Source organism: Bombus terrestris, chromosome 6 (genome assembly GCF_910591885.1).
Source record: "Bombus terrestris chromosome 6, iyBomTerr1.2, whole genome shotgun sequence".
Classification (NCBI taxonomy): domain Eukaryota; kingdom Metazoa; phylum Arthropoda; class Insecta; order Hymenoptera; family Apidae; genus Bombus; species Bombus terrestris.
Genome location: NC_063274.1, coordinates 11,448,791 through 11,474,460, shown reverse-complemented (window position 1 = coordinate 11,474,460; position 25,670 = coordinate 11,448,791). Strand labels below are relative to the sequence as shown.

Below are 25,670 nucleotides of genomic sequence, written 5' to 3'. Positions count from 1 at the left end.
GATCTTTGGTATACCTCCACTGTTCAGTTCTGTTGCGACGCAATTCGTACCATTCAATATCTTTTGCCTTTTTTAAATCAACGATAAGATATTACGGTTTATTCATGTTTCGACATTGCATTATAGAACAACGTTTATGCAATTAATAATTAATTTTACATAAAAATAAGGACGAATGCATGTATATTTTTGTACGCACTGTCATTATTTTATCAGATAAAATAGTCAATCTATGAAAACATGATAGTAGTTCCGATAGTAGTTAAGCTAGTGGTTCTCGGTAATGATTTTGTGACCAAATAACCTTGGTTACAAAATAACATGGAATATGTAGGTCAATCCTCTCAAAGAAATCGATTAATACGCTAACGCTAGTTTCTACTATTTCCCTAGATTGATACTAAATATGTTTAATAAGGATTAGAATAAATGCTGATAAATCTTAAATCCTTACAATTAAGTATTATATTATTTTAAGAAGTAATTAGGTATGATATATATACGTAATCAATGTGAACAATATACATAGAATAATTTGAATCATAAAAGCCATTTATACACACACACACGCACACACGCGCGCACACACTCACATATATATATATATATATATATATATATATATATATATATATAATATACGCATTGTAATGACATCATGTGATTTTCTTGTTAAAGGTGACGCTTTCAAGAGTTTCAAGTAAATTACTAACTTTTCATATCTGTGCCTATACTATCATATCATACGTATCTACAATAATATTGCACCTGATACTTTGTATTACGTTTCAAATGGATTTATTACTCATTCGTAACGCAAATAATTATATCGATGTAGTAACATAATATTTATTACGCAATAACGATGTGACGTCCGATGCAAAAAATTAGTAAACATACACATATGTATGTAATGCTTCAATATATTACTAATTTTTTTACTAAACTAAATCATTTCATACGCTTGCACAGAATTTTTATTTATAACAGAGTTACATTCATTGCAATCTATTTTAAAGTAATACGGCAATTAAATAAATATGACCATAATAGAATTCATTAGATATTTAAAATTTGCTTAAAGACTTATTTATAGAAGTTGTTTCATGTAAGAACAAACGTTACATTTTAAGAAGAATTCAATTTTATTTTCAATCCACAATATCCAAGATTGACTTAATTTTCGAGAAAATTGAGCATACAATTTTATCAAGTATACTCAAACATAGTTCATTCTGGAATAAATAGGACTAAATAATTAACATGAAATCATTCTACGCGTAAAAATAAATCGAAAATGTACAATAAAAGTTTTCACAAGACCCTTTGTTTCCGAGAAAAATAAATTTCAAAATTTATCATACGCATGTACTTATTAGGCCAATTCTTAACTAAATATGTTCGAAAATTCCTTTTCTTCTTCCTATTTTCCTATTTTCTTGAAAATGAAATTTTAAACGAACAAATTTTATTCTACATTTTCAACTTACTTTTACATATAGAATGATTTCCTGTCGATTATTTAGTCCTACCGAGTTCGAAATTAGCTATGTTCAAGTATACTTGATAAATTTTCAAACTCGATTTTCTCGAAAACTGAGCCGAGAATGAAAAAAATTTATTCTATATCTTTTTTTATTTTTCCATAAACGATTTCGTCGTATCCACTTTTACAAATTATTTGGCTGAGTAATGTATATATATGTGTTCAAATGATTTTCAACTATGGATATGTATAGTGCGTTAACAAATTGGGTACGGGTAATTAGAATGTAAATAAATTGACAAAGCAGACAAGTATTCTCAAATTGAAATTAATTTTGAGTTACGATAAATTATATATTAAGACAATGATAAAGCATTATGGATTTAGTGATAAATTAACGAAGTAACTGATCACGACTGATGAAACTATTATTCATATGTGTACATATATGTATGTTGATTGGAATTTCCCCGTATTGATTAAACATTTTTATTATATAATCCTATAGCAAATTCTGCAAACTTATAGTATGTATCATTGCGAACAATATCATATTTAACTTAAAAACGCAATTTTGTTATTATCTATCATAATGTTAAAGTTGGTGGTAAAATTTATTACGCCATGTTTTGAAATTCACATTTAGAATAATTGTAGTATGGAAATATCAATGGAACATTATATAAGTATTCTGAAGATAAGGAATGGATTATTCATGAAATTACTTTGTGATAAGAATTATTGTTTTTGTATATAGATAACATATCATTGAAACAGGAACAATACTTGGGTATGATTTAATATGTTACACAATGTAACTTCATATTTGTACTTGATGAGTAATGAACTTTATTTTAACAATTTATTATTCATTTAATGCGAATGCATATTACTATAATGTTGATTTATATATCTGTAAATGTACAATACAAAGGAAGGAGTATAATCAACGAAAAGCTACAGAACTTTCCGTACCTCGTCATTGGTAAAATATGCTTGATGTAATATTTATTATGGTTTTGACAGAATTTATGTATATTTTGCCCTGTGTTTTAGAGACTCTAGAGACCTCTTACCATTTCAACGTTATTTCTGATATTACCACAGACGAAGTACAGAACCGATCTATATTTCGTCGCTGATATTACTGATTCAGGTTAATTAAGGATAAGGTAGATTAGAAACTGGAGAAATAGAAAATACAATTTACCGTTCGTAGATAACATCGTTATCTATGAACGATCGGTATTACAGAATGTGCGACTCACACGCAAAGATTAAAATCACTAGCGATGTTTTTAGTTCTAGGCTTCATTGTTAGATGATGACACTGTACAATTATTTCCCATATTTCATACGATATTACATGTAATAATTAAGATTAAACATTTAAGAGTATACAAGTTATATTACAGATGTAGATGAAGGAGAAATTAAATTAACTTATACGTATAAAAATTGTAACCACCAATATATCTTTAATATAAAACATTAGTATTTTTAATAATATGTAATATGTATATTATCCAATATATAATATGTAATTTGGAGTATTCGTTTAAATTATATCTTCATCGGTGAAAATCATTTTTCTCACTTTTTCCGAGTCGCGACATGTTTAACATTCGAAAATCTTGTCCTCGATTGAATGTTAGTCGATACATTCTTATTCAGCTTTTCAATTTCCCTGCAGAGTCTTTGATATTTTGTAAAATGCGGGACCTTTCTCCCACTTTTCACTATACTTACTTCGCCATAATTTTCACGGTTCCTTCACTTTTATTTTCTCTCTAATCTGAATTTGACCTATATGCAAATTAACAAAACACTTGTAAAGATTACATAAATCGCTAAGCACAATTCATCGCGTGTTTTTATCGCATTTAAAATCTTTCTTCATTATTAAGATGAATATTTTCTCTCTTCAATTAATATCATGCAATTAATATTCTCTATTCTCCTTTTATCTTCTTCAACAATAATCATTTTATTCACAATATTATACCGAATAATTGTATAGTCCATTCATCTCGTATCTTCTATTCTATTTTTACTATTTGAAAATCTAATTTTCTCTAAACCATTATGTATATGTTCTGTAATATCTATATCTAAGTTTCATCAAAAACTTTGCAAAAAAATTAATTATTAAGGAAGATTATATATTCTTAACAGTACGAACATCTTTAAACGAATATCTGAACACGTTTCATTATCCTTTATATTCCATAAAATTGAATCATGATTTTCCAAGAACAGAACTCTCTTCAAAGAGAAACATGTAGCTCAAAACTCGATGACTTTCCGCATGATACGTGCAAATCACATAGTTCGTAAAGAATAGAAGGTAGTGTATTTGAAGAAACGATCTATATTCGTCTCAATAACGAACGAAAGGAAATTTCGTCAGACGTGAAATTTCGTTCGTTTCGAAGATTCCTCGTCTTTTTGCCAAATGAAAGTGCGGCGACATCTTGGAAGCGACGAAGCGTCGTTTAGTCGCGGCCACTTTGTAATGATATATCGACCGACGTTCATGAAGAGATGACCAAGATGGCATTGTTAAGCGTCTGTATAGCGACCAGCAGCAAGCTGGCTTCGCGTTAGTTACGCGTTAGAAAATTCGTTCCGTGCAGAACGACAGAGATTGCCGGCTTAGTAAAACGCAACTCTTTTTGGAGAACGCCGATGAAGATAACTGAAAGCGACAAATGTGACCGGCTGATTGAAATATTCCGTTCTTAGCTCAAATCTATTCTAAGGTCCATCTATTACTCTTATAACCTAAGATTTTCCTAATGTACAATGTATTTTTTTAAATTTCCTACCATATAAAAAATATCAATTTAATAACGTTAATTTATTCTGTATTATAAAAAATAACGTAAAGTCAAAGACGTTGGGATTTCGTATTTTTGCCACTTCTTTAAAATTAATTTAATTCTTTCAATAGAGACAAAGCTCGTTCAACGCAGAAATATTACTCGCTTTTACGCGGAATTACTTGATTATTTGCTCGAAATGTTAAGTTTCTACACATCAAGATATTTAAAAATATCTATAAAATAGATAATAGAATTTGTTATTTATCAAATTTCCAATCAAAATATGAAACTGTTGAAAATAACAACGTGAGTTCGCTAGTTACAATAAATAGTAACTAGAAGATAGTTCTAGATACAATCGATAGATTTAATCGATAGGTTTAAGATGTTCTTTTGTTTTTATCCCTAGTCCACGTAAGAAAGTGCAATAAAGAACGGTGTGATAGTTTTATCCAAAGAATGAAATAATAGATATTGTGGTCCTACCTCTGAATACAGAAATAACAACAGAAATATCATTTAATAGACGTAGAAAAATATTTCGTACAAACGTGATCGTAACAAGTAGAAACTTACAGGATGAGAACCATCTAAAGAACACCTTTCAGGTTATATCTTATGGAAGAATTCGACATAATATCGTTCTTGTAGGCTCATCCAAAGAGTAGACAGTTGATGATCACGTTGATCCTTGGTAGCATCGTCGCGGATCTATTATGACAAAAGGGACACAAGTGCCTTGCCGTTGAACAGCGTTACCAACGACGAAGATAAATCGGAAGAAATGCAAACGACGTTGCTACGTCGCTTGAATGAAGCTCCATTACGACGATTTTCGAGGACACCCTTCGACGTGGACAAGAACGGGCGGAAAAAGGGCGAGCTAGCAACCAGAGAACGGAGTGACATTGTGCCGGTGAAAGTTGGGTGAAGTGACACTCGAGATAAATGTTCCATCGCCGTTTTAAGGACTAACTGTTTCCTTCTTTTTCCATCTTTCCTCCCTTCCCTCTACTGTCCAGTGAACATTTTTATAAAATCATCGAATGTCTTTTCACGCAAATTTTCCATGTGTCGGACAACAGTCGAGCCTACGGTTTACGTCTCTTTCCCTTGAGAAATTTTAATCGTCTGGCAAAGTTGCCAATGTTGTACAGAAGATGCGTGTCTACCACCTTAAGCGAATCTTCTTTTAACTATGAATTTTTATTCATTGCTTTTTACAAGTGTAAATTGATCTCGCTACAGTTGATCATTTTAGCCATTGATCTTCATCGATTCAAGAGATATTAATATAAAAATATAATTGCAAGTCCAATTAATAAACAAATTTGATGTTACGAAATTGTCGAAGTTGGCGTCTCTTTGTTATCGTTCGGTTGTTATTGTTCGGTTCATTACTGTATCATATCAAAGTTCGTGGAAGGTCTGTAAATAAACAACGTGTAAAAATCATGCGTGATAATACGTACAAATTTAAGGGGATGTCCTGAATTAGAATGTTGTAAAACAGCGTTTTTTGCGATTTTTTTTAGAAGGGAAAGAAAGAAATGAAGTTATTGAGTTTCGAGGTATGGTTTTATATATATTTAACGAATACAAAAAAATTTTGTTTAAAGTAAAAAGAACATTATAACAAATTTCTAAGCCTATTTCATGGGCTGCAGTCTTCAATTAAAAAAATTTTGGCGGGTTTAAAAAAGAAATGTTAAAAAAAAAAATAAACTAAGATACTATAACAATTATTTAAATAAACTTTTTTCTGCCTTTGTTTAGTTCACCCAGAAGAAAGATATATAATAATTTAATCTTTTTTTGGCTTTTTATTTCAGTCAAGAATTACGAGATGGATCTTTCCCGCTGATTGAAGACTGAAGATGTTAAAATTATGAAAAAAAACTATGTACGAATTGAAGAAGTGTACGTTATCCTATGGCCGACCATATGCAACAGTTGTCAAGAATATTTGTCAACAAGTTGAAATTATAAGGTGGACGTAGCGCAACTTGAAAATTCGTAGTACGAGAGCAGACGAGCGGAGATCGTGGAGCCATAGAACATGGATAACCGCATTAATGGAAAAATTCGCGGCAGAAGCGAGATTTCGGCGAGCTTTGAAAGAGCCTGGGCTCTTAACTCACCGAGAAATCGGGGATCATTAGGCGAACTTAGGTAGACCGGAGACCGAAAAAGGGCGACGGTTTCTCGCAACTGTCCGGTTGACCCATATCTTTCGGAAAAACTGAAAAACTGACGGACCGGAGGAAATACCACGCAGATGGCGCTGTGCTTGCGCCACGCTACGTACATAAATTTCCCTTTTTTTCTTGCCCTTGGCGCTTTTGTTGGCCCGGAGAGACGGTTCTCCTTTTTTCTATCCTTCACGAGGCACCACGCTCGAATGCTTTAGACAAAAGGACGCGGACTGCGTTTCACCAACAGACAGAGGGAGAAAAAAGAAGGAAATGCTGCACTGGGGCAAATGGACACAGGACAGCCCTCTCTCCACGAAGAATGAAATTGCGGTAGCTGTCGTGTCCGTTTACGTTTAACTGCTCGCTTAAATCTTCACCGTTTCGGAGCGAACTAACTGCAATCGGACCACTTCACTTTGTTTAGCGTAGAGATATCGCCAGCTTCCACGTTGAACGCAAATTAATTCTTTTTTTTAAGCTACAAAATTTGCACCAGCCTGGTGAGTCGTGTTGAGACGAAAGAAAAAGTATTATTGGATTAGCTTGTAGTTTATTTAGCGAACGTCCAGCTGGACAAATTGTAAAGTACAAATTAAATAACAATAATAAAAAAAAGTTTATAGTTTGCTTCAATTGGAATAACGAATAGGAAGTAGAGAATTTTAGGGAATTAGAAATTTGTATTTTTATGTCCGAGCAAGTTTCCATTAAATATTGGTATGTTACAAAGTTCAATTACCAAACCTATGGTGGTTTCGATGTTCTCACAGTCCTGATAGATTGGATTTTTATTTCGCGATAAAATAGTCGAAAATTGATCGACTAATGGGATTTTATTGAAACATTCTGATCGGTGAAGTTTGCTGAAATATTTTGCTTGGAAAATATTAGTCGGATATTTAAAAAAAGATATGTGTAATGATAATCATGAATATCTATAGATACATATTCACAAACAGATGACGATAGAATCATTCTACCGTATCTGCGCATTTTTTTTAATCATACATTTGAATAAATTTCTCTAAACAAATGTAAGAACGTACGGTTGCGTATGGATCTTTTTAGAAAGTCAGAAACTTTTCCAATGGCTCGTAATATCTCTTTCAAACTTTTACTACCCTTTCTTTGGACCCACCGCCGTCAGCTTGAATTTTTCAGCAATTTCCAGTGACCACGATCCATGATGGTTTTATGGGGGAACGTTTTTTAACTTCAAAACAGTGGTTTTACGATATTTTGACGGGATATCCGTCGACAATAAAAGACAAAGATCAGTAGGACAAACGACGAGAGGAGTGAGATCATCGTATCTTTTCAAAAAATTCTACCTTTCTTCCCTTTTCTCAAACCATTGTCCTTCACTCGTATGCTACTTCGCTAACAATTAAACCTTTTGCTTTCTCAGTTACATAATCTTCTCATAATTCACGCAGTTTCATTAAAACGATTGTTATTAAAAAATAAAGTTATAAAAGTATCAATAAAATTACCATACTGCAAATAATACTATTACTAACCATAAATAAAATTATCAATTTCAAGTTATAAAAAAATATTATTTACTCAAGCTTCTTAAAAACTAGTATACCTCGTTCCAAACGTATAAAAATCATTCAATGAATCTACGATAAGTATACAAATTCTCCTAATTTCGCCTGGTCAATAATATCTTGAAAAGAAGCATTGGCAGAAATCGACAATACACCGAAATTATAATCGAACACGTACAAATTAATGTACTTTACGTATACGAAACGCAAATAACGTCTCTTTAGTTTCATACTAATTTCGTATAAAAGCTGATTCTCAAATTTTTCTCATTTGCAATATTCTTACTTATTCGCGATATTCTGGAAGATGGTATCCCGCTAGGGGTAGCCATCCACATGTTATTTAGCAATAAAGTTAAACAAATTTACCGAATGTCCAGCTGGACAGATTGTAAAATACAAATGAAATAAAAATTTGCGATATTTTTAATTACTATAGAAAATTTCTCGTCGCACAAAATTCATCGGAGTTTACAGAAAAGTCAATATCGTTAATATTACGATGTAAATCTCTCCATCAGAAAATTCATCGAAATCTCCAGGAAACCCAATATCGTCAAAATATAACGATATAAAACTTTCCATCAAAATTCATCGAAGTTTACAGACCAACCAAACGAACTATTCACGATTCTAACGAAAATCGAGGGAACCGAAAGAACCGCTGTATCACGCAGGGCAAACAAAATTGGAATAAGACGAGTCCTCGAATATCCGGCCGAAGATTCTCCATCGAGACTTTTGTCGTACGACCGTTTGATTCGGTAATTTCATTGGATGTCACGAGTTCGAACGTTCCAACCGCGTTTACACGAAAGGATAGTCGCGAGCAGTCGCAGGGATTTCGTAGTTGGAAAGTGATTTTCCGGGCAAACGGAGACAGGCCACTGGGTGACTGAAAATCGTCGCACGCCTCATCGAATCTTCTCCTTTTCCTTTTTCGCGTATAATGCCAATGTTTGGACACACGGCCGAAAAGGCTTGGACTTTTCCTTAGGCCGGGGACAAATAAACAGTCGTTTATCTCGTTGGACCACGAATGCGACCAGTCGACCGACTGCTTTCCCCATTTTTCGCCTGCATCTCGTCAGATCGTTTGCCTTTATCGTTAATCCAATCCATAGAAATCTCGTCGCGGGAAAAAAGGAACGATGCTCGTTTCCTATGGTTTAACTAGAAGTTTGTGGGAAATTGTATTCTTGTTCGGAGATAGAGGAATTGACGATGGGATTGGGCTTTAATGGGATGGGAACGAAGGAATTATTTTCGTGGTTGATGAATTTTCTTTTCTTTTTTTTTTCTGTGGATGCTGCAAAGGAACAGCAGTTTGAAAGGGTTAGGAAATTTTGTTGGAATCTTGAAAGCACGTGTTTAGGTAGTTTCGTTGAAATCTTTAAGGTACACAGTCGCGGGATTCTGTAATTAAGATAAGAATAAGAATTTGGAAAGATTCGCCTTATGTATTATGCATTGTATTGTTCTGTATTGTTAATCGAAATTGAGATTGAAATAAATGCGAGAAATTCTTCATTGTCCGCAGTCGTTGATAAATTACTCTGCGTGGATTTGTTTTAGCCACGAGGCAACATAGTAATTTAATATCAGTGGTTGTGACTGTAGAAATATCCTTTCATAAAAATCATGAAAGTTTCTGTTACGCGTAAATCACAATTTACCTTGTTATATAAAAACGAACAGATACGTGTAATTATGTTTCTGTCTCTATAAAAGTTGGCATATACCCCAAAAAACCTGTACATCTTGTGTACGCAAAGTACTCTGTAATTCGCCATCCTCAAAAGTTCATAATTTCAATAAAAAAAAAAAAAAAAAAAATTCTAAGTATCGAATAATTAAATATCATTGAGTAATATCAAACACTAGCTACAAAGATGCCAAATCTATTTTATGTAGCGTTAATCAAATCGTAAAATTTTTAAAACACTTTAATGTTCGCAAGAATACCGTTTCGATTTGATCGAAAAAAAAAAAAAAAAAAAAAAAGGAAAAAGATGGTTGAGATAGAAAGCCCGGCTATCGTCCACGGTCGGCGAAGTATTTTGAAGCGTTTTACGTGGGCATGGCACACGCCAGCAATCTTCGACACGCTTCAGAGGCACGCGCGCCATATGCTCGCAGATAACTGCGTGGCCACGATAATTTGCGAAACCACTCTCAGAAACGACTTTTCGACTCATCCTCCTGTCTAATCCTCCCAGAGACTAAAGTTATGGTTCGAACAAGGGAATTCAAAGAACCATCACCGATATTCCGTTAACAAGTTTCGGAAACAGAAGTTCCTTGGAACTGGTATATATAGAAACGCTACCAATTATTATCCGTGCTATAATAACTGTATTTTTTTGTTGCTTTTTGGGTGGTATTATAGTCCTTTACGTATCACTATTTGCTTTGTCACTGTAGTTATGGCTAATTTAGTATTCTTTTTATCTACATGCATATGGGCATTCACATATGATACTCGTGTAATGTATTAAAATTTCCTTCTTTCTCTTTTTTATTCAAATATCTTTCAGCTTTGCGTTTTCATAGAAATCTTCAGCCCTAAACTTTTAATGTTATTACAAATATATGAAAGTATTTTTACACAAAGTATCTTGTTTCCTTTTAATAAGAAAGAGCAAGTGATTTTTATCAGACTTAGAGCTGACACACTCTCGTCTCACGAGTAAAAATGAGTCAACCAAGTGCAATCATTGTAACTGTATTTTGTTCGTAGGTGATGTTCTTAATTGTAGTAACGTTTCTGAATATAAAATTCTATTTGGCTTTCGAAATGAGATTCAAACGTGTCTAGTCATAAAAGACATTGCGAAGATCATCCTTATTTTCTCAAAGATGTTAATTTTTATTGATATTGTAAGCTATGACATTGTGAGCTACTTACGTAATTCCAACATACGATGTATCGTATTAATTGAATTATTACTTTAAAAAAGTTGTTAATTTTAGATTAATTGTACTGTAATTGTACCGTATATTATGTATGTTCAATATGTATTAGGTCGTCCGAAAAGTTTCTTTCGTTTTATAAGGAAATAATGGATGCACAACATTTTCCGTTATGTATTATTTTATCGAATTACGTATGATCCATTTTGTATTATTAAAATAAAGATCATAACATGTTTCATGTCTGTATAAAGATGCATCGTTGTAAAAGACGTGGCTGTAAAAGAAAGACACTTTTCGGACAACCTAATATGTATACTATTATTGAAACTCGTAATTTTCTTGAAAAAAGGGGTTGACGCGATCTCAAATAAAGCAAATAATAATAACAATATATTTTTATGCATTTCCGCTTCGACTAATTTTAACAAATCTTCACTCTCCAACAACTACCACCTCAGAACGCGATATATATTCTGAAAAATAAACTCAACAAACGCATAACTATCCCTGCAGACACCGACAATTGTGAAGCTTTTACAACAAAATTAGAAAAAAGTAGAAAACGAGATGCGAAAACCTACGGAGGAAAAAAAGATCGAGCGTGGATTTGAAGAGTGGTGCGGCTGGATCGCAGGAAAAAAGAGGAATATGTAAAAAAGCGTATGCGGAAGCTGTCAGACGTAATCAACATCAACGACCAGCCTCGGTATTGGAAATCCCTTTTTTCCCTCGCCGGTAAAAAAAAAATAAAAAGCTCTGGTTTTCTAGGGAAACGGCGGAAAAAAGGGGGCGAAGGGTCATACGACGTACTAGTTCGATTGGAATCGGTCGCGGCCGCGTTTCTACTTTTTCTTCCTCGTTGCGGTTCGCACGCGGTAACGTTACGCGCGTATCGTGTTACTTTCCAAATCGTAGGTAGAGTTACATAAGGCAACAAAGTATTTTTCCAATTGTTCACAAAATTCGTCTTCCTAGGCGATCAGTTTAGAACTCGAACACACGAACGAAGAATTTACTTGCGACGCATAGAGTTTGAAAATGGCTGTAAGATTGGGCAAAGATTATATTTTCAATTGATTTTGTTCATTCATTCTAAGCTTCTTTATCTTTTACGTTTTTGAATCCTTAGAGATTCTTGACGTCATGACCGATCGGGAATTTTTCTGATAATTGACACCATCGTGTTGAATAATATGCAGTAAAAATTCTAAAAACGCGTGGGAAGCTGTACAAAACGAGGAGACTGGTTAATTCGGGTTCGGTAGACAGATTGTAGGACCCTTTTACGCTTTAACAAGCACCAGTTATTTTGACTGCTATTGGTATAAGTAACTGTGATACAAAATTATTTTGATTTTCAATAAATAAAAAAAAATAATAATAATAATAAAATTCCTTTAGCGGAAAAAATGTAATATAAAATAGAAATTTTAAAATAAAACTGTAAAACCAGTCATTTTGACTGGTGTGGTAGTTTTAGTGTTAATTAGAATTTTATTTATAAGAGTCGTTTCAATAGGATAATGTATACATATAATTCGACAATCTTCGTCGTTTTAAAGAGTAACATTTTCTCTTTTCGTATATGGTGCCGCTTGTAGCGAATTGTTTTACGCGTTGTGAATTTTGTAGAGGAAAGTGCATACCTTTGAGTTTTGTAATAAAAACGAAATTAAAAAATGCTTGAGTCAGAGCAACATCGATTGTAGCTTATAAGTAGACGTTTATAGAAGGTACATTTCAAAATATATAAATTTGTATTCTGAAACTATATTCCATCACAGAATCGAGGAAGAGATCTTTCTATATATGTCCCTGATCCTTGCGGAAAGAAGTTTGGAACCTGGACGATGCGTATCACGATCCGAGGCTGGACCCAGGTGGTTACGAAATTTGTAGAAAAACCAGAGTACCTGATGATTCGTCGACCCTTCTCGTTTTACTTTGGAATTTTTCAAATCGACGAAGGCGATCGATTCGTTGAACGACGCTCTTAATGTTCGCAGAAACTCGAGCCAGCGTGTGACGTAACAATGGCGATTGCTCCTTTTCGTCGCTGGACAAAACTCCTTCCACCTACAATACGTACGGGTCTCTTATCTCGGTTACGTATCTTTATGCCCCGATTTCAATTCTCTTCGTTCCTTCTTACGTAAAAATGTATGGATCATCAGATAATTTATATCTGAAATTTTCTCAATTGCTGCGAAGAATCGCGAATCTGTCGAATCGATACGTTCAAGCTATCGAGTTTCGCAAATCTTATTAGAAATTTTATTACGAATTTTATTACAAACTTTCCTCTATTACGTTTTATATTAATATTCATTTCTCCACTATAACAAAACTGGCAAAATTTTAACGAAACATTTGTCAAATTTTTAAGAGTAACTAAGTTTCTCAAAAATCAGATTCACGAAAGTAAAATTTGTAAAGCACACTGAGCTTTCCCGAGAATTATAGCTACAATTTATTATTTATCGCAAAAAAAGAAGTGCGATCACCTATCTGTCACCCTCCAAATGTCCAAAAACATGTAGAGCCCTATCCTTTGGAGAAAAGCTTTTCGGTAACCTCGCGTCAGATCAGAAAATCTCATAAAAAGAACCGCATTCCCGTAGCTGTTGGACCAGGGCGATTTTGCATCTGGTTGCGAAAAACTGGACAATGACGGCTTTACGATCTGTTTGCTGCAAACAGCTCCATTTCCCGCAGATTAAAGGATTAGATGTAAGGAATATACGCCTGGGTTGCTGACAATAATGGAAGAACAATGTCGGTAGTCTTCTAAAAGGGCAGCAAGCCGTGCTTTTAACCGATTGTCGGCCGTGTTTCCCTAAACAGAGAGCTTCGATTCTCGAACACGAAGACCAGGACACCTTCGTGAACTTAGAGACAGAGAGTAAAAGACAGAAAATCCTCTACACCTTCGAATATTCCTCTGTGTTTGGTAAGAATGTAGTCGTCCTCCGCACGGTGTCCAGCACGCTCCAATACCCAAAGGAGAAGGGATTGTGTTGCGATCCTTAATGCCTCTTACTGTCAGTGTAATACTCAGCTAATGGCAGAGTAAGAAGGGCAGAAGCATCGACAGAAGGTGGTCAGGCATTCCGGTTCGCGTAATTTTGTGGTCGACTGCGAGCTACAAACCCTTTTGTCGTCTCGATATTAAAGCGCAAAATAGGATTTTGCGCCGATGGTTTCATGCGTTTCATGCCAAGGTTTCTCTCTTTAACCGTGCACCGATAACTGTTATTTAACTATACTTGTTACGAAACTGATCGGCTATCAGGATTATGCAACGCTTTCGTCGAAGTTTTATCTCGTTTGTTTGTTTTTCCCGCTAGAGGCGGTCTTTCTTTTTTCTTTTTATCGTAATGGATTTGTTTATTGGGCTGGTCGCGTATATTTGGTTAAGGGAAAAATTTGTTGGTGGATACGAAGGATGGATGGAAACATTTCTATCCAGCTACATAGTTGTACATTCGTTTGTGTCTTTCGTTCTATCTCGTTTGCTCGTAGTAGATCTGATTTCTATCCAATATCAAATATCCAGATATTAAATAGATCGGAAATTTCTCTTATGCTACTTCCAGTTATAGGTAAGAGGCTCGTAATAAGAACTCTCGTCAAGTTTCTCAATTTTTTAAATAATAATCCATTCTATAGGAGTGATTTAGACGTTCGTAATATGTTAGAATATTATAAAAAAGAAATCTATGTCCTGATATGTTGTCAAATAGGAATTAGTACTGAACAGGTACTGAACAAAAATTAAAGATGTTAGAGCATTGAAGAGAGAGAGAGAGAGAGAGAGAGAGAGATTTCTTTATTCGATTTCCTTATTTGTGTAAGTGTCACTTTGTGGGAAAAGCTTACGTCAAAAGCACTATCAACAGGGAGCACTAAATTAGGAATCGCTTCCCGTGGCAAAAGGAAGGTTTTCTCCTTAAAACGTGGAAAAATTGTAGGAGCGGCAGTTGCTGCCTTCGACCGTATGCATTCTATTTCGGTAACGCAGGTGGTTACGTGGGTGGAGCGGAATCATGTGTTGAGTGTGCGTTATGGACCGCAAGTGCCGCGAAAGGCAACCCTTCGGTCGTCAATCATCCTGCCGTGGCAATAGACTTCCTGGATGGAATTGAAACAGGGCATGATCCAGAAACTGTTTCACGCAGCTAGTTTTTGGCATTCGTTACGATTCTCGAGACTGAAAAATCTGTTGTATCAATGAAATTGAATGTGATTTTTGAAAGGTTCTTAGAAAATTTATTGGCTGATAATAGAGTGATAGAATATAGAAGGTGACCTACATAAAGCATTAGGAATCATAGAAAAGTTTTCTTAGAAAGCAATGAAAAAAAAACGACATTGAGGATATTTGTATTTTATTTAATTAAACTTAATTATTAAATTTAATCTAAACGATTGAAGAATTTTTCTGTAGCGATTGAGAGAAACAAATTCTTAGTTTTATTTTCCTTTTATTTTATATCAAGTTGGCGGGGGTATTACATTTTCGTTAGTCGAAAAGATCTTATTAAATTAAATAGTATTTGTATCATTTTTTTATTTCGCATAGTTCAAGTATTATAGTAAAAAGTAGTTTGGCAATGAATGTTAAAAGTATTAAATATTCTCGTATCATTTTATTAAATGATCAAGATAATATTATATAATAATATCTTTCGACTTCTTTACTTATTGCATCCAATTACGATCCACAGAATAACACGGAATCAGCTACCCTTTTAAAAGTTTCTCACGTTACGTTTTCTATACACCACGTGCGTTCCCAGTGCTAAATTACGAGATACGGAAGATGAGCAGTACACGGGAAAAAGTACAAAATTCTACGTAATGTGATTCCGGTTGGTTCAGGCGGATGTCCGGTAGAGAAGGGATCAAGTGGTCAATGTCGAACAGCAACCAGCTAAAATCTAAGATCAACATACGTATGTACTGAAAAGTCACGCACATCTACGCTGGAAAAATACAATTTCCCCACAAGTTTTCCATCTGAACTTTCAATTATTAAGGATAATCTTATGGTGTTTTAGGTTGCACCAAGTAATTATTGAAAATGAGAAAGAAATAATAGAAAAAGACACGATAGTCAATTTGGTAAAAATAAAGAAATCTGTTCTATGATGATGATTTTTAGCGATCTTTAATATAAGCTATCTTTAATATTGCATTATTAAAATTAAAATTAAAAATGAAGAATAGATGCAAAATAACTGTTTTCAAGAATTAAACGTTTTCATTTGCGATGTTTTTTATTTAACGCCGTATCTCATTAATCGAAAGAAACTAGTTGAGAGAAATTTCCAATGGTATTATAGGTATCTATCAATTTTTTGCGGATAATTCCATAATTAAATATAAATAGGAAATATAGCGCAATTATTCGGAATGAGAAGAACGACTAAGCGAGGCGTTGACCATTTAAGTTCCATACGCAGTTCCATGGGTTAAAGGAACGTAATTTATTGCTGGCGCAACACACCGCATAATCAATAGAAGGGTCTCTATCGGTTAATATCGTACCTCGATTGTCCGTTCGATAGCTCTGCGATGGGATGTTGCGTGAGAACCGGTGCAAGAAACAATTTATGGTTCGCACGTGATCGTTCTGATGCATTCGCGTGACAGTTGGTCATTCAGGCGTCGATATTGTGTCTTTCAATGCTACTATGATGTGTAATCTGTTCTTTTCAAGTGGAATGTTTAGAATTTGCAATGTGAGAAATTACGCGCAATTACTTGTTCTTTCACTTAAATTAATCACAAAATGTAATATAATTTTGTAAAAGTAATTAATCATGAAAGATAGGATACAAAAGCGTTCTCTCATATTATTCATAATTATAAAGAGAAGTATCAAAATGTTGAATTGATTTTAATGAATTGCATGACTCCCTCTATTTAAAGAACTCAATATGAATATAAAATTTTGTCCTACTAAATGATATAGATTTTATTTTATTGTAAAAATAAATACCAATGAACTATATATTTTACTATAAAATTTATACAAATATTTATAAATGTATAAAGTAAATTTAATGAAATGAAATTCATTGTTCATTTACTTGGTTCGATCTAAGAAATTCAAGATAATTTGTGAGACATGATAAAGAACATTTAATTGTTGCATAAGAAACTCTTCTAACAAGCAGATAAAGGTACTAAACTTAACAACAAAGAAATTGGAACAAGATTGTACTAACAACACGATACGTAACAATTCCAGCAATTAACTTCCCAACTTTCTTGGAAGAAACGTTCCTGAACCTCGTCCAGGCGTTACGGTGTAATTAGTAACGATGATCGCTTCCGACTTCCTGAACGGTTCGCACCCTCGTCTTTATTTTCACTTGCCCCTCAATCTGTGAAGTAAAAAAAGATCCTTCCCCTTGGAGGCAAACGCGACGACAGGCATGGTGTATCGCGATGAAAATACCAAGAACGGTTTTGTGTAGCAACAACAATTGTTTCCCTCCAGGCCATCCACATGACATCAATCCAACAAAAACCACAAGAAGCTTCCCTAACTTTCACCCTCGTTAATCACGCGCACGCGCGTTCTCCGCATATTTTTAAACCGCTTTTTTCCTTTTCTTCTTTCCAATTGTGCGTAGCACAAATTGGTCTGTAATAATACGTGAACTGAAAAACTACTTTGTCTAGGTATCGATAAGTTTACCGATTTCAGACAATAAATTAAGACTAGCAATTTCAACCAGTAGAATGACGTATAAGAAATAATAAAAAGTATTTAATCGATATGGAGATTACAGTTATTATACTTGTAATAATCAAAGCGCTAGTTTAATATTCTATATTAAGTAGTTGAGGCCTACAATAATTCTGACACGCGTGACAAAGACAGTGTCATATCTATCTACTTTTATATGTACCACTATAATTTATTTTATTTAATATTACACATATTAAAATATTAAAGTTCCCTGATCTGAACCAAAGCAGAATTAGTATATATTAAGTAGTTAAAGCCTGTAATAATTCTGACACGTCCGAATAATACACTATTCCTCTATCTGACTACTTGTCATCGTCGTTTCTTCTATTGAATATCACATATTTATAAATTTAGAAGCTTTTTAACATAAACTACACTAAAATCAGTGTATAGTAAGTAGTTGAAACCTGTAACAATTCAGACACGCGTGAATAAAACAGTATCGTGTCTATGTGTTTATTATCATCGTTTCTTCTAGTTGATGTCACATATTTTGATATCCTAAAACTTCATCTTCTGTTACATTTCTTTTACCTCAACAATTCTCTCGACAAAATCAAATTACAAATAATCTTCTTTATTTATCGCCAAAAAAAGCAAAAAATTTCCAGAAGGAGAACAGAAATAGATTTTCACTGCTTCCACAAATGAACGAACGAGCTCTACTCTACTCTTACTTGCGAACTGTTGTGAGTATGGCGTTGTTTCACCATTTCTCTAACGATCCCGCACACGCGTTACATAACATGCTATAGTTCCACATGGGGGTTGCTTCTCTTCTTCTACATGGTTCCCCATAGTAGAGCGGTCAGCTCGGGGTAAAAGGTTTCTCCTCTTGCAGCTGTTAAACCCTTGACCTCCACAGTTGCACTCGTGCAAAGAGGGCAGTGGGTTGGATGAAAAATTCGGAAGGTGAACGGTGTGCGCAGGAAATGGAAAAACGAACGTTGCCTACTGACCGACAACCCATGGTCACCGGATGACCGATTATCCCGATGAATCGGACCCAGGATCGAGCAGATGCACGATTTTCTTTCGGTTTCCATTCGCGCAACATTGAATCAGGTACCATTTTTTCCCCTTTTTAGTGTAAAGTCTATGAAAGGCTACCGTTTCAAAAATATTAGGTTTTCACATATGAAACGTTCATTTTTTTCTTTTTTTTTTGGACTAAAATGTTGGTTTGGAATGTATGAAATACGTATATGAATGCTTTACCGTATGAATTATTGAACTGCTTGTTTATAAATATGGATTGGTATGGACTACTAAATTGTCTATTTAGACGAATAAATTGTACGAACTATTAAATTGTTTATTTAGATGTATGTATGAATTGTATGAATTATTGAATTGTTCGTTTATAATATGTATGAAATATACGGATCACTGGATTGTTTATTTATACGTATGATTGTTATTAATTATTCCATTGTTTATTTATACGTATGATTGTTGTTAATTATTCCATTGTTTATTTAAATTGTATGTATTGTATGAATTATTGAATTGCTCGTTTATAACATTTATGAAATATACAAATCACTAGATCGTTTGTTTATATATATATAACTTTCGATGAATTATTCAATTGTTTATTTAAATCGTACGAATCAACGATGTCAAAGTAATTACAGCATCCTCATGGTGCTTTCTTTCGGGTATTTGTGTCCCAGAAAAAATTGAACAACGTTAAAGGAAGCTGCAGTATAATGATCCCGTTGGCGGTAATGTAGGTGTACGTTTAATAATAAGGGGCCCGTGTTAAAGTGGTTGAACAATGTAACAAAATCCCGTGTGCCAGGATCGTCAGCTGCGTGGGTGTGACTGTTTACCTCCGCAGTCGTAGCCCGTAATTATCTTTGTTATTTTTTCATTAAACTTCTATCAAGCTCGTTCCGTGTACCCTCTTAAAGAGAAAACGTTCTGTACGCGGCCGATATAATTGTATTCGGTAGGGAGAAACGGCTGGCCTCTTTCCTGAAAGGAGAGAAAAAGGAAGGAAAACGGGAGAGAGTTTAATTTATTTTTAATTTATACAGAGCTATCTTAGCGAGCAATTTTAATTATTCCTTCTGATGGCGAAGCTTTCATCTGGGATAAGTTCGAGGAACAAGGCAAATGATATCTTAATGATATTTGGCTGAGAGAGTTTTCCATCGGAAATGTAAGCAAAGATTGCTTTTCAACTGCAAGAGAATAAAGATCTGTGCGTGTGCGTGTATGTGTGTGTGTGTGTGTAGTTGTGTCGAAATTATCGTATTGGAATTTTTCATGGAGTCCATGTTCGGTGCAATAGAATTTTATACACATAAAAAGTTCATTCATAAATGATGTTAATTCATAAATATAGATGCTGAAAATGGAGCTTTTATCAGACGTGAAATATATTTTTAATTCATTGTCTTAATGCGATAAATTCGAAGGAGAAAATGAAATTATTATATTTTGCTTCTATCGAATATTCTGATTTAAAGTTCTTGTTTAATTTTAAGATATCTCATAAATTGTCAACGTAACAAATTCGTAAGAAACGAAGTATGTTAGATTATATTCTTCAAATCTCTCGTCAGGCTTCAATTTATCTAATTTAAGTAAGTCGTGAGTAATGTCCGAATCCTTCCAATCTAATGCAATCGGACGATCTGGAAATCCTTAAAAGTGTTCCCCTAAATTACTTATTCCGATCGTTATCGATATCAGGAGTTACGCGAGATCCCAGCAGCATATGTGGGACACGGGCTTCCAATTTCCCTGTCTTTGTTCTAAACAGAATCCATATACGCGAAATATTAAACGTCAGACGTTTCGTAACATGAATTTGACATTCAGCAGATGTTGAATTCTTGGCGGCGCTTCAAGAGCCATAAAATTGACATTGACAATTATCTACAATAAGAACATATATCGTTCGAGGAACTCGAAAATTTTCAATTTTATCTGACAAAAACTGATTCGCCTTTATTATTAATTTTTAATTTCATGATTACAGAAGTATCCAGTTAAAGCACCGCCCAGTTATTCCTACTCTTCTTTATTTCTTGACATTTCAATCTTTCCCTTATTTTGGCAAACAAAACAGGTTTCTAATATTTTTAGAAAAATGTTCGACATAACATTCGAGCCAGAAACCATCGATAACAATTCTTTCACATTTCGCGTATATCTTGACATGTTTTTTAACGTTAGACAACTCGTATAATTAGATTGGGAACGAACGAAAGAACGTAACAGGGTTAAGAAGCCAATTCTCTTTCATCCTAATTGTCAGCGGCGTAATGGCGCAATTAAAATGATCAGAGCTGATCAAGATGAGAAGAAAGCTGCGCGCGAAAAGTTTCGTCGGGCGAGCAGAATGGCTGGTCCGATTTGAAAGCTAATGCACCGCTGATATATACGAGTAGTTGCCCTCTTCTTGGTAAAGTTCACCGGGGAAAAAACTTGGAAGTTCTCCTTTGAAGATCTTCTCGAAGAAAACTCGTCGCGAAGCCGCCTGTGAAAGCGCGGGCCGCGAGTAAAGGGCGTAATGAAAATGGCGTCTGCCTCGTTTCTCTTTTGTCGGGATGAATGTCGCCGGATAGAAAGATCGTCCTCCGGCAAGAACAATTGTGTCCCTCTATTTAGTACAAGACCAGATCGATTAAAAACAGAGGAAGGTAGAGGAACTACAGGACCGAGAAAAACATTGGGCAATTTCATTGATTACGTTCAGTAAAAAGATGTGCAATTGTGCCCAATTTTTGAAGAACATGATTATAACGTTGGAATAGAATAAAAATGATTTACGTCTAACTGTCAATTACAAGGAATTCTCCTTTTTATATCTATTCATTTATGGGAATGTTTTAAAAGTTCGATATACCGTATCAACGATAGAACAATCTCTGTTAAAACTTACAAATCTGAAATGAAATTTTCGTAATTGAGAAAAGAAAGAAACATCGTTAATAAGCTGATGCGGAAAATTATAATTCACTCTAAAAGATTTATTTTAGATTCTATGCCTTGTATCTAGATTAGGTTCCACATTTAACAATTTTTTATCTTTCTTACTAAATTCTTAAAACATTTAATGCAACTGTTAGTTTCTAAGATTTCGTATAACTTACGTCACAATTAAAAATCACTACAGTTCTGGCGAAAATAATTCTAAAATAAGAATATCGTTCTTCAACATTGCGTAACATTTACATTGCTGATTCTTTCCTTTGCCTCTGAAGCATAGAAGCATATCTAAAATTTGCATTCACCTGATACATTTAGTTATTTACATTGAAATACATTGAAACAGAGGAACGTCTGGTTATATGGCAATAATACCGCAAGTTTTCATATTCGGTAGCGAGTAAACGAGTAAGTAAACCGTGGAAGAGGATTCGACTTGGTATCCAGGGCAACCGGACCCTATCTCATCCTCCGAAGTCCTAAGAGCGTTTCTAGATGTCTTCTTAAGTTGCCGGAACAAACTTCGACCCGGTAGAACAACGTGTAATGCCCAAAGGGAGACGGCCGCGCAGGCGAAAGAAAAAACAGGAAGAAAGAAATTTACTTACAAGAATGGATTACTGTTTCTCGCCCGGAGCCAGCCCTCGCCGCTTCCTAGCTAAATATAATCCTGTCCTTTCGCCGTTTAATTAATCTCGCGATTAATCATTATATTTAGAAAGCATCGCGTTAATGAATTTTTATGTGTAACTGAGATTCAATGGATTAAATTCCAGATATAAATTTTACTGATAATTTTCTTACTTCTCTGTGCATTGTTCGTCATCGTTCACCATGGCCTTTTCTTTCAGTGATATTTTGTATTATTAATTTACTCGATTATTATTTTATATATTTCTGTTTCGTATTAAATAATAATTAATTATTTCTTCTATCTCTATGAATCTTTAAATTCACAAAGTAGCATTTTTGCTTAAAATGGTAACACGACAACAGAGTGGTCATTCGTTTTCACAAATTTATTCAAAATAAAGAAACTATTTCAAGGAATGGTAATTTTTACTTTCTCTTTTTCTATGGTACGCCCACGTCTTAAGAGAAAGTTTAAAGCTACATATCTCGTAAGTTTTCGAATTCGCTCGACGCATTTTCTCTTTTTTTACCTCCCTTTCTCTCGTTCTTCCGAAGAATGATCGCGCTAACGTTCGAATCGCGTAATGTTCCCGCAATTTTCCAGGAGCCTCAGAAAGGGAGGAACGCGGTAGGATCGGGGATCACAATGAGCGATCGTTATGCGTATTCAAAATGGCCTTACCTGGCCAGGGTGTAGCCAGAGCCTATTGTTGACCCTCTACTTTCTACGAAAACGCAGTCGATTGTGCAAACCGAGCTCACGTGCAACTGCGAGACGATACGATGAAACCAGCCCTTATGCTTCTTTCAGCTTCCGGACCATGAGAAAAGGTTAACTACTCGTACGAATATCTACCACATTCCATATAATTTTATAAGTAACATCGATGCAACATTGTCAGGTGGAAATGAGTAGGAGTAAAATGTTGATAAAGGAAGATTTTTATTTTTATAAATTATTCTATATGATTTTATTAAGCGTAATAGTTTCGATTAAGGATAGACTTCATTCTATCTACGTTATATGATTTTATCGTTCAATATTTTTCTGAAACTTTAGACTTTAAAGTGTAAAAATATTACGTGAATATTTACGGATAAAAATAATATTGCTCTGTATTACAATAATAATTGATAACATTTAGTAGAACTTTAGACACCAACTAGGATATTAATCATTATGAATATGTCATCTTTCAAATTTAGATGAATATATAATTCGGATTTGGATCGAAATTTAAAAAATTTTGATCATCGTATCAATGAATTAAACAAATTTTAATTTCAAATTAAAGATAGAGAAGTATGAAATTCTAGGGACTCTGAGAATCGAAATGACTGATATTTTAATATTTGGGCCTTCTTACAATATAATTACAAAGGATTATACATTTATTTTATTTCTAAGTATATATGTATATAAAATCGTGTAGAACGAACAGATCTTTTTCCTTTACACTGTTGGTGGCTTTCCTGAAGCCACGATACGAAGGATGTACTATGGAGTGTCGGTATCAGAAACACACATGACAAAACCGATGACTGATGATGCTAGCCACCCTCTTCCTGCCACGAACTTTTGTTTATTCGCATCTCCATCACCATCGATCAATGGCCCCGGGGCTTTTCGTAAAGACGGAAGAAACGATGGGAAAGGAGATGTTTTCACGAAGTCGAATACTTTTCCTTATCCGCGACCATTTTCTATCTGCTTTTTGTCATTCCCCACCAAGGACTATCGTTGTTTCTACTCGGGGAGACGTTTTATTTTCGCGTGACTTACGTAATAGATGTTCACGTACGCCTCTGACAATGTTTAGAAGTATGTTTCTACGAGAATTGTCAAGATGCTGCTTTCATATCGGTGGATTAATTGTTCTAGCAATAAAAAGAAATGATCTACTTTTGTAGAGTGTTTAAAGGCGTGTGTTATTTTGATGATGAAAACGAAAATGTCGTTAAGAAACAGAATGCGATGTAACAAAATTGTACAATCTTAAACTTTCTCTATTATTCGATCTTTATACGAAGATCAGCTATTAACGAAACAATCGTACACTGAATGCCGATACCATTTTATTAAATTTATATAGAAATATCATAATCTTAAGTACATATTTTACCAGATGGAACGGTTATTTGAAATAATTAATGCTGCAATTTAAAACAGTCAGAAATGCATCAAATAATTCTCGATAGTTCCCAATAAATCGATTTCCAATATTTCACATAGAAATAATAAACGATGACCAAATATTATTCTTATCAGCTATCAACATGTACAAGATATTCCTGAATAATTTGCTACTATACTGATCATCTCTATATATTTATGGGATATTTTAAAACGCTAAAATCTACAGGAAGCACGCGATTTTCCATAATAAATAAAATATCGAGAGTAAAATGCTTCGTCGATGGAACAGACCTTTACGTATGTATATGGATTAATTTCTCTATTCATTTGTATTTATACAAATATAAATCTCCATAAACATTCCTGCAGTTTACTTATCGTATGATAAGACCAATTCGATGGGTCACCATCCATAAATTCAATTATTTTTAATATCGTAAAATCGGTAAAAAGAAAATGCATCGAGATATAACACCATAGAGATGAAGGATGGACGAGAAACAATGCGAATATCGTATGAAACAGAAATGGTGGATGGGTTCCATTCCCCGCTCGCGATAATGGTGAACCGGAAAGACGCTGTTAGGATGAAGGGTGTCTAAGCGCGCGTTCGCTTGGCCGCTGCAAAGAACGATTTATTGATTAGTACGGCCAGCCAATGGCGCATTGGTCAGTTGCACGAAAGCTTCTCTGGATACACAACCCCAGCGCAAAGAACCGAGGGGGTTGCGTTAGAGAGAGGGTTGCTGCCCCCATAACATCGTACTAGAAGGGTCCACGGAGATGTAGCTTATCTCATTCTCGGAAATTATGGTGGAACGATGAAGGGTGCTAGGGCCTGTATGATGCCTTTGGCGGCCATTGCTCTTGCCCTTTAAGCTTCGACGAAAATCTAATATTCCTTTTGATCATGCCGTTGGTAACGTACGAGAGAAAACTGGAAATTAGTTCTCACTCAGGCCTTGTGGTAAAGCAATATTCTTCCTTCTGCTTCTAATGGTTCATTTTCCGGTTGTCTATTCGATCAGAATTTCAGATCGGTCGTGGTCTTACAAAAATCGTCCATCTGGTTTAATGTATTATCTCCGTAACGTGCAATTTACGAAGGTACAAGTTATTTCGTAGCACTTTTATCACTGGACTGCGGATTTTTATATAGATACACAAATATTCGCGGTATATATGTTAATCTACGTTTAGGATATCAATCTTTG

At 34.4% G+C, this 25,670-nt stretch overlaps 1 long non-coding RNA gene across 1 annotated transcript; it reads left to right on the top strand.

Moving 5' to 3' along the window:
* The first annotated feature begins 4,687 nt into the window (after nt 1-4,687).
* On the top strand, nt 4,688-9,594 carry LOC125385214. The gene is made up of 2 exons (XR_007224249.1): nt 4,688-5,882; nt 6,144-9,594. It is a non-coding gene; the product is annotated as an uncharacterized LOC125385214 (long non-coding RNA).
* Nucleotides 9,595-25,670: the final 16,076 nt, after the last annotated feature.